Genomic DNA, 17,635 nt, shown 5'->3' on the forward strand with positions numbered 1-17,635 from the left:
CAGCAGCGTGAGGTGTAGACGACTGCACTGCCCCCAAACTCCTGTAAGTCCGCCTGCTCTCTGGCTTCTCATCAACTTCTCGCTCACCCTCCCCTTCTGCCTTTCTCACGACACTGACGCTGCTTTCTCTAAGGGGCTGAAAATTCATGTCTAGTTCCTTTCACCCCATATCTGATCAGGTGCTAGGAGCTGATAGTGCACCCTTTGAAATATTTATTCCTCCAGTCCCTTCTCTTTGTTCCTCTGACTCCACCTTCTTCAGGCCTCATTTGTCACATTGCCAAGCCACTGAAGTAGCTAGCCTCCTCCTGCCCTTCCTCTGAAAAGGTCTGGTGTTGATCCCTCATCTTACCACTGGTTACTGATCCAGTATAGCAAATGCTATTCCACGGAAGGGTCCCTTAGTGTCAGGAGGTTGATAAAGTGTATTGCATAGGAGGAGTACTGGCCTGGATGACCGACCAGAGGCCCGGGTAGCACTTGAACCCTGCCCTTTTCCTGCCTGGTACCGTTTTCAAATTGCTCCACATCTCTGGTTTCCTCACGGATTATCTCCAAGACCTTTCTGGCTCTAGCGTCTGAAGCTACAATTACAACTCCGTTCCCCATCTCCTGTTCCCTGCCCTGGCCCCTTACCCAGTCAGCCACACTTCCCTTTCCCTCTCACTGTGCCTCCCACACCTGTCCCCCAAATCTGTTCTCTACATTGCGCTCTCTCTAGAGTGATCCTTTAAAAGCATAAGTCAGGTCATGTCTACTTCTTATTCTGAATATTCAGATCGTACTCATCTTTGAAGACCGGACTTTTAGTCATTGCTTTCTCAAAAAGCCTTCTGCAGTGTTTCCCAATGAGAGGAGCCTTTTGACCTTGCAAGCCTGCTGTCAGTAACACTTTATCTGTATCTCACTAGTGACACCAATCACTGTGCCTTGTAGAGTTGTTCCACACCTGTCCTTTTACCACCATCCACTTCTCCCCCACGGCCCTTAGTATATTACTTTGTACATGATAGAGGATATAGTTTTGGGAGTCCTGAAGTCCCAGCTCTAACACCAGATCATTGTGTTACCTTGAATATGTCACATAGCATTTCTGAGCTTCAAATTCCCCAGATATAATGAAAATAATAACCTATTTCATAGTGTTGTGTCAATTAGATGAGATCATGTATGAGGAGGTGCTTTGTGAACTGAATCTATCTATATGGTTGATGATAATAGTAAAGATACTATTACTCAGATACTGGCAACAGTAATTGCTTTTCAAAGCAGAATTTTAAAAGGTGGAAAATGGAAGTTTTTCATCTTGGTTGCAGTCTCAGAATGGAGACTGCATTCTAATTATTCCCTTTATATCAATTACCAGATGGTCTTAAATATAATAATAAAAACTAAAAATAATTTAATAATGGGAAGTGATTAAATTATAATGAGCATAATGCAGGGTCATCAAAGGTATATTTTTGAAGAATATTTAATGATATGGGTAACTAATAGTATAAAAATTTTAAAAGCCAGATGCAAAATAGTGTGTGTAGAAGGAGGTGTAAGAGGGGAAGAAGCTTTTTCCCATCACTCTTCATAGCTTTTTATTAGACCTCCAAATGGGGCACCTAGTGCCAGAGAACTGGGGTGCATTCCAGGGCCTCTTGCACAAATAGCTCACTCTCTGCCTCCCAAGAGTCAGGGATTCAGGGCAGACGAACCAGGAGCCTCATGCCTCAGGGGAAGCCATGGCCTGTCCCAGATCCAGGGACAACCTTTAGCCTGCCTCTCTGTCTCCATGGCCTGACATTCCAGGGTCTTCTCTGCACTATTTCTCCCATCTGGACTGTGGACTTGGGGCAAATAGCACGTCCCAGGACCTGCTTTGACAGTTTCCAGAGTGAGTTAAGGGAAAGGCTTCCTGCAGCCAAAAAGACTCCAAGTACAATTAGAGAACTAAGCTCCAGAAGGAGGGGCCACAGGCCATAGGAGTGAGCAAAAAATGAGTGGTCACCGATGGTTAGGAAAGCTCAGGGGACTCCAGAGTGAAGGTGGCATTTATGCTGACCATGAAAGGATGGTAGGAATTTAGTAGGTGGAGATATCATTAAAATTGTATGGTTATTATCTTACCCACATTTCACATGGGAGATGGGGGAAAAGGAGAGGGAGAGATGGGGGAAAAGGAGAGGGAGGGAAAATGTTGTATTTAAAATATCCTGTCCCCCTTACTACAACTTACTGTAGAAATTATGGAAAATAAAAAGAATAAAGTATTCTGTAATCCTCTCAGTCTAGAGCAGTGATTCTCAACCTGTAGTGATTCTCAACCCTGCTGGTACACTAAAATCTGGGGAGCTTTTTTTTTTTACCACCTGATCTGATTTTTATTTTTTATTGAAGTATCATTGATATACAATCTTATGCTCAGGTTTCACATGAACAACATTGTGGTTACTACATTCCCCCTATTATCAAGTCCCCACAACATACCTCATTATGGTCACTGTGCATCAGCATAATAAGATGCTATGGAGTCACTACTTGTCTTCTCTGTGCTATACTGCCTTCCCCGTGCCCCCCTTTATTATGTGTGCCAATCATAATGCCCCTTAATCCCCTTATCCCTCCCTTCCTACCCACCCTCCCCAGTCCCTTTCCCTTTGGCAACTGTTAGTCCATTCTTGGGTTCTGTGAGTCTGCTGCTGTAAATCTGGTGAGCTTTTAGGAAATGCTATAATGAGTTGGAGTCCCACTGTACACACACACACACAAACCCATATGCTCACCCCACCATTAGCAGATCTGTACCTTGAAAATACATCAAGGATCTGAACACTTCTTACCATTTTCTCTCTGCTATCTCCCTAGTCCAACCCTCTGCCTTTTGCCTGGATTGTAGCTGTAGCGTCCTAACTAGTCAATTTCTATCTCCAGCTCCCACACCTGTCCCCCAAATCTGTTCTCTACATTGCGCTCTCTCTAGAGTGATCCTTTAAAAGCATAAGTCAGGTCATGTCTCTTCTCTATTCAAAATCCTCCTGTGGCCCCCCTGCTCACTCAGTCAAAGGCAAATCCTTAGAATGGCTGCAATGTCCTTTATGACCTGATCTGGCTACTTCACTGACCTTGTCTTCTCCCATTCTCCCCTTTGCTCACTGCATTCCAGCCACGCTGTGTCTGCGCTGTTCACAAACACAGCAGGTAGGTTGCTGCCTCAGGGCCTTTGCACTTGCTCTTCCCTCTACCTAGACTCCTTTGTTGGTTCTCACCTTTCCTTCAGATCTAGGACAAACATCAGCCCATCAGAGGGGTCTTCCCTGAACATCTTAAATAAACTTGCAAAGTCCTGCCTATCTCCCATACTCCTTATACCCTCTTGTCAGCTTTTCCCAGGGCACTTCTAATCACCACACCCATATCTTTTTTGTTAATCCTGGGTACCAGACTTAAAATCTCACAGTCTTTCCTGAAAACAGCTTTTGTGTTTCTGTCTCAAACCTCTCTCTGCACTGATATTCAACAGTACCACTGTTTGCCTTTCCTCATCTCTAAGCCTGTGTTCCCCAAACTCTCCCTCCTCCTGCCAGGACCTGTCAGTTTAGGGCAATGAACTCCTCCTGCCTGGACCTGTCAGTTTAGGGAAATGAACTCCCAGAGGAGTTGCCAGGCATCTAACTGCACGAAGGCCCAGGCCAGCTTGCTGGGGAACTCTGTGTGTTTATCTATTTATTCGTTGTACTTTACACAAAAGAGATCATAATAACATTCCTATTGCTGGACAGTCACGGTGTTTTCCTAGTTTTTACTATTGTCGGCAACCTTGAACACACCCATGACTGTTTCCTTGAGATAAATTACTTAAAGACGAACTATTGAGTCAAAGGGTCCATGATTTTGAGGGCTTCTGGTGCATATTGCCAATTTTTCCTCCAGTTTATCTAATTATAGTCCCACCAGCTGGATGTGATGCCTTTTATAATCTTACATCTCTAATAAAACAGTATTTATAAAACCTTGAGAGGTGGGAAAATTATATCTTGTTTTCACTGATGAAATTGGACATCTTTTCATCTATTTCCCCTTTTTTTTATTGGTTTGCCTCTGCCCTTTGCTGTTCTATGGAGATATCAGACTTTATCTTCTCCTGATTTATAATCATTTTTATATTGAGAATATTTACTCTTTGAAATATGTGTGCAAGGTTTTTGTTAGGTTTTTCACCTTTCAATTCTGTTCTACACTTTTCACATAGAAAATTTAAAAATATTTAAAGTTTCTAAATTATTTTCTTTGCAGCTTTTGGTTTTCATTTCATGCTTCTAGATGGCAGGTTTTAAATAACCCCCATGATATTCCCTGACAGCTGAGACCTAGTATTAAGTGGAGAGGATTATAAACCTAGACATTCCAGCTCTCAAACCACCTAGTCAATGGCTTTCCAACTTTTTTTTACTGTGATTTGTAATAGAAAATACAAATTTACATCACAAGTCACTATACACGAAAGTATTTGTTTTAGAAAATTGTTTTAAAATGTTTCATGAAACATCACTTACCCTAACTACACGTGATATAGTCTGATATATTTTGTTTGACTAATTTTATTTTATTCTATTTCATTAAAAAAAAATGGTATTGGTCTTGACCCAATAAATTGATTTAATAGACCATCAATGGAGCCTTGACCTAGAGGAGTTTGTTTGTTTATTTATTTATTTATTTTTGAAGTGTAGTTTGACTTAGAGTTTGAAGAACATAGATCAGAACCATGAAGAGCCTGATTTTCTCTCCCCAGATCTTACCAATTTCCATGCCTTTCACTCATCTCCCACTCAAAGAGGGGATGGAGGGGCCAGACAATCATCAATCCATAGAGAAACACTGAAGACCTGTGTACTAGTGCTGAGCCTGAACTAAGCTTTGATTAACATCTAACATGCAAAAGCAAAAACTGGTTTTGGATTTCAATCCTGAAGTTTGGAATAAGGTTCTTTCTAGTTCCATGTTTCCCAAATTCTCACCCTAACTATACTCGCTTTAATGTAGTCCTAGAAAACTCTTGTCTACTGTGTAATCCAGCATCTGGCAACAAATGGTCAAAAGAATCTGCTTTAGCTCAGCTGTTCCTGCAATTAGAACCCAAGAAAAGGGTGGCACAATTTTCTTGGGCAGAGACACTAATCTAGTGCATTCTTTTTTTTTGGTGGGGGGGTATTTTTAACACTTTATTTTAAAAGTTAACATATTGTAAAATAACTCCTTTCCCTCCAGTATACAGTTCTGAGTGTTAACACATTTATTGACTGGTGTAACCAAATGCAGTCAGGATACAGGGGCATTCCATCAATCCAGAAAATTCTCTGATGCTGTCTGGTCGTCATCACCTCCTCTCCCTATCCAACCCCTGAACCACTGATCTAATCTCCATCATTACAGTTTTGTCTTTTTAAGAATAATATATAAATGGGATCATATAGTATATATTCTTTTAACTTCTTTCACTCAGTGTATAAATGAACCTTAAGCCTGGCTTCTTTTACTCAGCCCTTGAGATTTATCCAATTTGTTGCAGGTAGCAACACAAGGTGCTCATTTCTTTTTATTCCGTGTAGTATTTCTGTGTATGTAAGAGACTTAGTTGACTTGCCCACTTGCCTCTTGATCACCTGTTGAAGGACATTTGGGTAATTTCCAGTTTTTGGTGATAAGGAATAGAGCTGCTATAAGCATTCACATACAGGTATTTGTATGAACATAAGTTTTAACTTCTTTAGGGTACATTCTCAGAAGTAGTATGATTTCTTTATTTTTTTTATATTTTTTATTTTGGTATCATTAATCTACAATTACATGAGCGACATTATGGTTACTAGACTCCCACCATTATCACGTCCCCACCACATACCCCATTACAGTCACTGTCCATCAGCATAGTAAGATGCTGTAGAATCACTACTTGTCTTCTCTGTGTTGTACAGCCCTCCTGTGCCCCCACTACATTAGGTCTGCTAATCGTTATGCCCCTTTTCCCCCTTGCCTCTCCCTTCCCACCCGTCCTACCCAGTCCCTTTCCCTTTGGTAACTGTTAGTACATTCTTGGGTTCTGTGAGTCTGCTGCTGTTTTGTTCCTTCAGTTTTTTCCTTTGTTCTTATACTCCACAGGTGAGTGAAATCATTTGATCCTTGTCTTTTTCTGCCTTAATCCAGTGCATTCTTTGCACATACATTTAGACTGGCTTGGAGAAGCCTGTCCCTCAGTGTAAGGGTGGAGAATCATTCAGTAACATACTCTGACAGAAGACTGATAACATAAAAGAAATACAGAAGTGATGAATCCTTTAGAAAGTCCTCCTAAGATACATCAGCCTCAGATTGGGGGTCAGAAGACCTCAGTTCAAGTCACCATTCTGTGGGATTTCCTAGTATTCTGTTCTGGGCCAAATCAAAATTTTTCTCTTTGCCTCATTTTTCTCATGCATAAGTGGTTATAACAATAGCAGCTTTATCAAGACTGGAGGGAAGTATAGTTGGAAGAGAAGCAAGGTGCTGTGCAATGCCAATTGCTGCTTTTGTTGGTTTGCATACAGGCCTTTCTGACTTTGAAATGCTGGCTCAACTACTGGCCATTTAATTTGGTTAGTGATTTGTGGCTATAACTTAACTCCAGTTACAGCTAATGGTTCGAATAGCCTTAAATAAACTTTAGAATTTAGGCAGGCACCTCTCGTTACTGCTTGTAAGGACTGGCTGTGCACGGGCAGCTTTCTGTGGGGTGAGTTGAAATGCACAACTAAATGGAGTCAAATGTATGTCAAACATTCTAACTGTAGTATTTAGAGAGCCCTCAGAAGTTCCGGAGAGTGAGCACAGCCTGTCTTTCAGGGAACTCTGAGCTTTCTATATTGTGTGCCTTCATTTCCCCCTGCCCTGAGCAGCCCTATGACCCATTAAACACCCAAGGATGCCTTTGGAAGACAAGCTCCAGAGCAGCCACCTTGGTGCAGTTAAGATGAGTTTTAAAACTTTCAAGGGGCCACTGAAGTCAGAGTTGCAGATATGCTTCCAAAGTTTGCAACACCAGATGATGATGATGAAACTCTGCATGGTGCAAAGTTTAGGCTGAATCCATAGCTCAGAACATTTCTACAGGGGCTTCTTGGGGTGACAGGGCACTCATATTCCCTTTTTCCCAGCAATTCCTGTTGGGGACACACCTGAGTGTCTGCCTGGTCCTCAGGGACTCTACCCTTCTCTGAGAATGGCCCAGGCCCTGGAAAGCCCCAGTGGCCATGTTTGGGGTCCAGGACTCCTGACTTCCCTGGGCAGAGCTGACTAATAGGGCTGTAGATATCTAACCCTGGCAGGCAAACCACATTCTCCCTCCTGGAATTTAAAACCCCAGTGGAGAGTCTTAGCCTGGCAAGCTTGGGCTGTGTCACGTGAACCACTGCATTCTAGAGAGAAAGCCCCAGACTGCCTGGTTCCTACTTGTCTGGCCCCGTTTGTTAGCTCTTCCTTCAGTTCTCTAAGCCACCACAGTGTTCTTGCAGTAAATCCCATTTGTATTAGGTAGTCAAAATTGCTGTGGGAGGATTAAGAACAACAACAAAAAAAAAACAAAAACAAAATCAAACCAAGCCAAACAATAAAACCATTATAAATATTATGGCAACCAAGGCATGGTGAAGTGGACTTTGGGTTGTTGTGTTTTCTTTCTTTCTTTTTTTAAAAAAATTTTTATTAAGGTATGATTGATATACACTCTTATGAAGGTTTCACGTGAAAAAACAATGTGGTTACTACATTTACCCATATTATCAAGTCCCCACCCATACCCCAATGCAGTCACTGTCAATCAGTACAGCAAGATGCCACAGATCCACTATGTGTGTTGTGTTTTCTTATTTTAACTCTTTCCACGCCCAATGTAGTTTTGAATCTTCACTCTTTAACTGACCAGCTGTATAGATTTAGGTATCCTTTCTGAGCCTTAATTTCTTTGACTATGAAATGGAGATCACCTACCTCATAAAATCAGTGCTTTAATTAGTCAAGTGACATTTATTGTGTCACTCAGAGGCTGTTTTTGCTTACTTCCTAGTCCTAGGCTGCATGACAGGTAGCTGAAACCTCTGTGAATCAGTGATATTAGAGTACTTTTAAATATCACTACATTTGAACATTTTATAAACCAAGAATCCTCCCTTTCTCCAGCTTCTTTAGGAACAAAGGGTTTTAATACTTATCATACTCAACAAGGTTTTCATTTGCTTGATGACCTTGAAATATCACCAGACAGAGGGCTGGGGCATGGTAACAGCAATTGTACATTCAGAATCGTCCTTTTAAATATATTGTGGTACATAAAAAACCCTAAAGAATCCACTCCAAAACTACTAGATCTAATATCTGAATTCAGCAAAGTTGCAGGATACAAAATTAATACACAGAAATCTGTTGCATTTCTATACACCAATGATGAACTAGCAGAAAGAGAAATTAGGAAAACAATTCCATTCACAGTTACATCAAGAAGAATAAAATACCTAGGAATAAACCTATCCAAGATAGTGAAGGATCTGTACTTTGAAAACTACAAGACACTCATGAGAGAAATTAAAGAAGATACCAATAAATGGAAACACATCCTGTGCTCATGGATAGGAAGAATTAATATTGTCAAAATGGCCATCCTGCCTAAAGCAATCTACAGATTCAATGCAATTCCTATCAAAATACCAACAGCATTCTTCAATGAACTAGAGCAAATCGTTCTAAAACTCATATAGAACCACAAAAGACCCCAAATAGCCAAAGCAATCCTGAGAAGGAAGAACAAAGCTGGGGGATTATGCTCCCCAACTTCAAGCTCTTACTACAAAGCCACAGTAATCAAGATAATTTGGTACTGGCAGAAGAACAGACCCACAGACCAATGGAACAGACTAGAGAGCCCAGATATAAACCCAACCATATATGGTCAATTAATGTATGATAAGGGAGCCATGGACATACAATGGGGAAATGACAGCCTCTTCAACAGCTGATGTTGGCAAAACTGGACAGCTACATGCAAGAGAATGAAACTGGATAATTGTTTAACCCCATACACAAAAGTAAACCCAAAATGGATCAAAGACTTGAATGTAAGCCATGAAACCATAAAACTCTTAGAAGAAAACATAGCCAAAAATCTCCTGAATATAAGCATGAGCAACTTCTTCCTGAATGCATCTCCTCGAGCAAGGGAAACAAAAGCAAAAATGAACACATGGGACTACATCAAACTAAAAATTTCTGTACGGCAAAGGACACCATCAACAGAACAAAAAGCATCCTACAGTATAGGAGAATATGTTTGTAAATGACATATCAGACAAGGGGTTAACATCCAAAATATATAAAGAACTCACATTCCTCAACACCCAAAAAGCAAATAACCCTATTAAAAAATGGGTGGAGGATATGAAGAGACAATTCTCCAAAGAAGAAATTCAGGTGGCCAACAGTCAAATAGAAAGATGCTCTGCATCACCAATCATCAGGGAAATGCAAATTAAAACCACAATGAGATATCACCTCATACCAGTAAGGATGGCCAGCATTGAAAAGACTAAGAACAACAAATGCTGGCAAGGATGTGGAGAAAGGGGAACCCTCCTACACTGCTGGTGGGAATGTAAGCTAGTTCAACCATTGTGGAAAGCAATATGGAGGTTCCTCAAAAAACTAAAAATAGAAACACCATTTGACCCGGGAATCCCATTCCTTGGAATTTACCTAAAGAATACAACTTCTCAGATTCAAGAAGACATATGCACCCCTATGTTTATTGCAGCACTATTTACAATAGCCAAGATATGGAAGCAACCTAAGTGCCCATCAGTAGATTAATGAATAAAGAAGAGGTGTTACGTATACACAATGGAATATTATTCAGCCATAAGAAAGAAACAAATCCTACCATTTGCAACAACATGGATGGAGCTGGAGGGTATTATGCTCAGTGAAATAAGCCAGGCGGAGAAAGACAAGTGCCAAATGATTTCCCTCATATGTGGAGTATAACAACAAAGCAAAACTGAAGGAACAAAATAGCAGCAGACTCACAGACTCCAAGAAGGGGCTAGGGGTTACCAAAGGGGAGGGGTGGGGGAGGGTGGGTCGGGAGAGAGGGAGAAGGGGATTGAGGGGTATTATGTGTAGTACATGTGGTGTGGGGGGTCACAGGGAAGACAATGTAGCACAGAGAAGACAAACAATGCATTTGTGGCATCTTTCTACACTGATGGACAGTGACTGCATTGGGGTATGGGTGGGGACTTGATAATATGGGTAAACGTAGTAACTACATTGTGTTTTCATGTGAAACCTTCATAAGATTGTATGTCAACAATACTTTAATAAAAAAATTTTTAAAAACAAAACAAAACAAAACAAAATACTTCATAACCAAGCTGAGCTTATTCTGGGAATACAATGCTGGCTCAACGTTTGGAATACAATTAATGTAATTTACCTAAATAATAAGTTATAGGAGAAAAACCATAAGATTACAGAATGGGAGAAAATATTTGCAAAACATACATGAAATGGGGTTAATCTCCAAAATGCCCGAGGAACTCTTACAATGCAATAGCAAAAATACAACCTGATTAAAAAATGGTCCATAAAAGAGCTACAGTGTCCAATCAGCACATGCCATACTAGTCATCAGGGAAATGCAAATAAAAACCACAGTGAGATGTCACCTCACACCTGTTAGGATGGCTGTTATCAAAAAGATAAGAGATAACAAATGGTGAGAATGTGAAGAAAAGGGAATCCCTGTGCACTGTTGGTGAGAGTGTGTTACAGCCACTATGGAAGACAGTGTGGTGGTTCCTCTAAAAATAAACAAGCATATGATTCAGCAATTTTACTTTTGGGTATATACCCAAAGGAGGTGAATCTCTATCTCAGAGAGATATCTGTACTCCCACATTCATCACAGCATTATTCGTAATAGCCAAGATCCAGGAACAACCTAAGTGTCCGTCAGTGGAGGAATGGACAGAGATAATGTGACATATAAAATGGAATATTATTCAGCCTTAAAAAACAAGGCAATCCTGCCATTTGTGATAATATGGATGGCTAGGTGGATGGACCTGGAAGACATTATGCTAAGTCAAACAGGTCAGATGGAGAAGCACAAATACTGTATTGTATCTCTTACATGTGGAATTTAACAGAAACTCCAAGCTCAATTCTCCAGGAGCAGAATGGAATGGTGGTTGCCAAGGGCTGGAGGCTGACAAAAGTGAGGAGAGGTTGTTCAACGGCTACAAACTTTCAATTCCAAGATTCAAAATCCAACTTTCCCTCTTCCGTTTGCAAGCTCAGACCTGCAGCAATAAGGGTAGCAAAAGACAGTTCCTCACGTGGTCAATCCCGCAGTTACTTGTGGATTTAGTACCTATCAGGCACCAAGAGCTTTACTTCCATTAACAGGCACTGTTTAATCTACTCCAGCCTACAATCACTGCCAGGTGGTGGGTGACAAGGTTCTTGTCCTCAAGACCAGGTGGACTTGACTCCAGACTTACAAACGCATGCGTTCCTACATGACAAAGGAGCAAGAAATTGTCTTTCCTATGAGGAAATGAATGGCTGATTTTAGAATTACTACTAAACAAAGTAAGCTCCAGATGGATCTGACTGCAGTAAATACGGTCACCCCTCATTCCAACCACAGATTAATAAAGAAACTCCAAATGGATGAACGCCACCTAACTGGATGTATTCTTGCATCACAGAAGCTACTCACTGCACCAGCTGAGTTGTGGGAATGGGTTTCTGTTAAACAAGAAAGAGAAGGGGATCTCGCCTGAAAATAACTTAACAGATCAGATAATGAAGGAGTCCTCTCTCAGAGAATGACTGTGGTAAAGGGATTTAAATACAACTGTGAGCAAAGAGACCCAAAAGATAACCTTTATGTGTGTTTTAGCTCTAGATTAAAATGACTCTCCTGTGAATTTGTAAAAAAAAAATATATATATATATATATAGTGGTGAAATACATATAGTATTTACTAACTTAACTTTTTAAGTGAGCAGTTCATGGCACTCAGTACATTCATAGTGTTGTGCAACCTATAATGGTCTTGTTTTAATGTCATTTAAAATGTTTAATTGCATTGTAATTTGATTGTTACACTTTACTATAAGTGAATAAAAACCTTCTCAATCTTTTGTAAGACCACTTGTCTCTGTTTATCTGGACTGGAAAGTGCAGTGACTATTACTATGAACTGGGTCAGGTTCTATGCAGGTTTGAACTCTGGCCTGGGGAACAGTTCTCAGAAGTTAGTGCTGGAAGGGAATTTAGGAATTGTTCAAGCCAAGGCCCTTCATTTACACTGTTGGCCATTGAGTTGGTCATTCAGGCATCAGGTCTTTACTGAGTCTGTGTCTCAGAACTGGGATGGGTGCTGGAGGATGGACAGATGGGAGTAGCCAAGCCACTACCCTCTCTGTGGGGCTCATGGCTGTCCAGGGGCAGACATGGTGCACAGGGTGGTTGGGTAACAGGCTCAATGGGCTGGAGAGCAGGAGAGAGGTGCAGATCTGAAGGAGATGAGATAAAAAATGTGGGCTTGGGCCAGATTTTGAAGGGCTTCAACTGACATGGAAAAGAGTGCAGATTTTTTCTTTCTACAGGTTATTCAGGCCACAGAGTGGGAGTGGAATCCAGTCTTCAACTAGGCGGGTAACACAGTCAGATGTACATTTCAGAGCAAGCACTGGTGGCAATGCAGACAGGCAGTGGGCTGGAGAGGCACAAAATGGAATTTGGAGGCTCAGGGAAAGGCCTGTTGTACTTAGTAGCTTGGAAACATGAAATGTCTTTAAAATCACAGAGTGGCAGAGCCAAGTCCCAGGTTCTTTCTAAGTGACTGTGATATGAAGGATTTTTCAAAGTTTTGCACATCAGAATTTGCTGGCATTTCCTTTAAAAAAAACCTCCCACCCATTCTGCATTCTTCCCTCATTGCATTGCAAGTTTCCCTGCAGCCTTGCTGGAGGAAAGTTCCTCCTTTATAGTAGGAATGAAACTTGCTAGAAAAACATGAAGCACTCCTAACTACGCCACCTCCACACCAGCAGCAGGCTTTGCAGTGCTATCTTTGTGCCTTCAGATAATAAGATCAAAGTTTCTCCAAGATCTGACTCCTCAGGCTTTGCCTGGGGAGAGGGAGGGGTAAGGAAATAGGTGTGATCTGCCTCAGGATGTCGATGGAAATTTCTGTTTCAGAGGTGAAGCCTCCATTGCGGTTGGCAGCATTGGATCTATACTAGCAAGGGAACCAGCCCTGCTCTCTGTGGGATCAGACACAAAATCTAGGCCATAGTCTGACCTTAATCTAGAATCCTGGAATGTTAACGCTGGAAGGGGCCTTAGGCCTATCTAGGCCAGTTTTACAGATGGGGAAATTGATCTTTGAAGTGGTAGACCAGACCAGGAGACAAGTGCTCATTAAAAATTGAAATATATTTAACATATAACATTATGTAAGTTTAAAGTCTACAACATGTTAATCTGATATTTATATATTGTAATATGATTGGCATTGTAGCAATAATCAGTACTTCTATCATGAGACATAATTATCCTTTCTTTTTAGTGGCTGGAATTATTCAATTTTAGTCTTAAGAGTTTGATGAATGTACTACAATAATGTTGTCTATATTCACTATGCAGTGCATTAAATCTCTAGGGCTTATTTACACTCAGTGCAGGTGCTCTTGGCTTTATGTCCAGTTTATTTTCCATGATCTCCTTCCACTTTCATCTGCTAGTATGTGTGTAGTATAGGTTTATAAATAAGTAAAACTTGAGGGATGAATAAAAATGAACAGAAGTGGAACCGCTGTGGAAAGCAGTATGGAGTTTCCTCAAAACACTAAAAATAGAAATACCACTTGCTTCAGTAATTCCACTCTTAGGAATTCACCTGAAGAAAACAAAATCCCTGATTCAAAAAGACATATGCACCCCTATGTTTATCACCACATTATTTACAATAGCCAAGATACAGAAGCAACCTAAGTGTCCATCAGTAGGTAAATGAATGAAAAAGAGGTGGTACATATACACAATGGAATATTATTCAGCCATAAAAAGAAAAGAAATCCTACCATTTGCAACAACATGCACAGAGCTAGAGGGTATTATGTTCAGTGAAATAAGCCAGGTGGAGAAAGATAATTACCAAATAATTTTATTCATTTGTGGACTATAAAAATGAAGCAAAACAGAAGGAACAAAACTGCAGTAGCCTTACAGACACTGAGAAGGGACTAGTTGTTACCAAGGGGAAAGCTGAAGGGGTAGTGGGGCACAATAATTTGCAATCACAATATAAGTTGGTCACTGGGGACTGTAGTATAGCATGAAGAATATAGTCAATGATTCTGTAACATCTTTCTATGTTGATAGTTAACTGTACTAGAGGGGGTGAAGATTTAATAATATGGGTAACTGTTAAACCACTGTGTTGTATATTTGAAACCAACATAAGATTCTATAACAATGATACTTCAGTTAAAAAATAAGTGAACAGAATGTGCCATTTTAAAAATGCACCAATTCAGAAAGAGCCTGAGGCAAAATGCTCAGCCTTCAAGAAGCTCTAAGGCCTTGTCCCCTTTCTTCCTTGTAGTGAACTCCCTTCACTCCACCAACCCCTCATCATGAGTTTGGGACTTTGGCACAGCTTCAGCTGTTTATGATCATGCGGGCAGAAGGGACTGGGAAAGAACAAAGAAGGGAGCCTGGGTTTGGGGGATCTCGTCTCTATATGGACCAGGTAATGTTTTGCTGCAGTGATTCCTATCCATGGCTGCACATTAGAATTACCTGGGAAGCTTTTAAAAATCCCGAAGTCCAGGTCCCAAACCAGAATAATTACATCAGAGTCTCTGGGGGTGGGTCCCAGCCATCCAGATTTTTCGAAGCTCCCCAGGTGATTATACTGGGAGCCAAGATAGAGCCACCACTCTTTCCTAAGACACATCATGAACCTCTTACTCTCACCAGAATGTCAGAAAAGTTTGGCAGTATTTGTAAAAAGAAATTGGCAAAGAGAATGCAGATAGATTGCTAAGTGTTTAAGTCGTGTTAAAAAAACATTTAAAGTGTATGTGTTCCTGTGGGTGGGTTTTTAACCCAGAAGCTGACTTTCTTACCTAGGGCAACTTACTAGATCTGAGCAAAGTGCCTGGCAAGTAGTCAACCTTGTAAAAGCTGGGGTTATTATTACTGTTGTTATTATTATTATTATATGGCTTTGAGCCTTTGTCCTTCCTGGGCAAAGTCAGTGTCCAATACAAAGTCATTGGTTGATGGCCAGAGGGCAGCACTGTCCAACAGAAACATCATGGAAGCCACAGATATAATTTCAAAATTTCTAGTAGCCATATTTTTAAAAACAGAACAGGTGAAATTAATTTTAATAACACAGGTTACTTAATTCAATATAGCCAAGTCTTATAATTTCAACGAGTCATATAAAAAAGGATTAATAAAAGTATTACATTTTTTTCCATACTAAGTCTTTGAAATGTGATGTATATTTTACATCTTAATTCAGAACAACCACATTTCAGATGCTCAACAGCCACATGCAGCCTTGTGACTCTGCGTTGTACAGCCCAGATTTAATGCTTCCTTCCTGTCCCCAAACCTGCATATTGTAGTTTCCATTAAATGTGCTCCTCTGAGCTGGTGCTGTCTCCCACCTCTCCTCACAGGGGCATCCATGCACTGCCCAGGCCTTCTCTTTTTTTAACCTGAGCCCATTTTGAAAAAAGTCACAGATTTTGGCCTAATATTCTAAACCGTGACTGTTGTGTGAACATCACCATGCTTTTTTTTTGTTTTAATTTTTTATTAAGGTATGATTGATATACACTCTTATGAAGGTTTCACATGAAAAAACAGTGTGGTTACTACATTTACCCATATTATCAAGTCCCCACCCATACCCCAATGCAGTCACTGTCCATCAGTGCAGCAAGTTGCCAGAGATCCGCTATGTCCCTTCTCTGTGATAACACTGTTCTCCCTGCATCACCATGCTTTTATAAGATCCGTCTACCCTCATCCTGGTTTCAGCTTGCCTGCTCACACCAGGAAATCTGTGGCCGTAAGAGGAAAGTTACATTTTTTGTGTAAATTTTTACAAAAATATTTGGTTGGCCCAAAAGGCAGCCTCCCCAGGGGCAGGGTGGGAAGTTCACAGTCGCCGCTGTACCTGCGACTCTTCCCACCCGGCCGCCCGTGGCCTTGGCGGCCAAACAGCATGAGTCATCGTGGTAACTGGTTAAACCTCCGCTCCAGTTTCAGCGCCGCTTTTGTTCTGCAGCTGAATAGGCAGCATGGAGCTGACACGCGCACACGCACACGCGCGCGCAGGGAACCAGGCTGAGGGCTGGGTTCTTAACCGGGAAAGCATATTGTTGGCCATAATTAGCCCATTCCTGACCCTGGCCCTTCACTGCCCTTCCAGGGGCCAGTGGGTCTGTCAAGAAAGCTGTCTGTGGTTTAACTGAAGGCAGGAGGTTGGAGAGAAATTCAGATGCTGACGGAAGAGCCAAACAAGGCTGGAGTTCATCCTCCTGTGGTTGGGGGATGTGCGGGGAAACGCTGCTTCAGCCAGGGCGGTAGGGCCTCCCCCTCTTCCCGCCCCGGGTTGGAGATTTCCGTCTCAGAATACGCACATTTCCTTTTGGTCTCCACAAATTCAACCATGGTGGCGCATGACGATCACAAGGGCAGCTTTTAAAATTTCCGATGCCCAGGCCAAAAACCGGACCACTTAAATCGGAATCTGTGAGGCCTTTACTCTGTGACCAGGAGGACTTATGATTGCCAGTTTCAGCCCAAACCCTCCGCTCTGCCCAGCAGCCCTACGCTGTTCTGGAGGCAGCAGGCCCGAGTGCAGTGATTCCACACCTCCAGTACTCTCCCGGCTTCTACTCTCCTCCCTCTGTTAGTCTGTTGGGAAATTATGTTCTCCTGCGGCGCCAATCCACCCGTTTTATGTCCCTCCCACTTCAGAGAATGCGGAGATAGGAGGTGGAGGCTGACAGGGTCCCGCCACCAGAGCCCATCCCTTCCACACTCACTGTGCTCCGTTATATTTTCCATCTGCCTCTTTCTCAAACGTTTCGTCTGTTTCATTGTCTTTTCCCTTTCAGCTTAGAAACATCCTCATGTCACTCCCACCTGAAAAATCTGAATCCCTTCCTCAGTTCTGTCTCCCTTTCATTTTAGTACCTTATTCTCTTGGCTTCTCTTCCCTGCTAAGTTTTTTGAAAAAGTCCTTCTGGAAGTCTGCACTTTCTCCCCAACCCACTGAAGGTGGTTTCAGTGGCATCACAAAGCTTACACTCCCCACACTCACTAAAGCCCCTGGTGACCTACTAGATGCTAAATCTTTGTTCCATTTTCCACCTGCCTCTCTTTGCTCTTTGGTGGTGCTGATCACTTCCTCTCCCTTGAAACTCATCTTTGGTCTCCTGTGACTTGTCTCTTTACTGTTTCCATTCATCTCTTTCATGGTTTCCTCTTCCTGTGCTCAGCCTTGAGCTTGGTGTT

General features: G+C 41.6%; 1 long non-coding RNA gene across 1 annotated transcript; it reads right to left on the reverse strand.

Moving 5' to 3' along the window:
• Positions 1-15,902: 15,902 nt before the first annotated feature.
• Positions 15,903-17,377, reverse strand: LOC130682721 (uncharacterized). Its single transcript, XR_008996013.1, has 2 exons — positions 16,756-17,377; positions 15,903-16,173 (listed from the first exon to the last, which is right to left on the reverse strand). It is a non-coding gene; the product is annotated as an uncharacterized LOC130682721 (long non-coding RNA).
• Positions 17,378-17,635: the final 258 nt, after the last annotated feature.

This window comes from Manis pentadactyla, chromosome 2 (assembly GCF_030020395.1).
Source record: "Manis pentadactyla isolate mManPen7 chromosome 2, mManPen7.hap1, whole genome shotgun sequence".
Lineage (NCBI taxonomy): Eukaryota > Metazoa > Chordata > Mammalia > Pholidota > Manidae > Manis > Manis pentadactyla.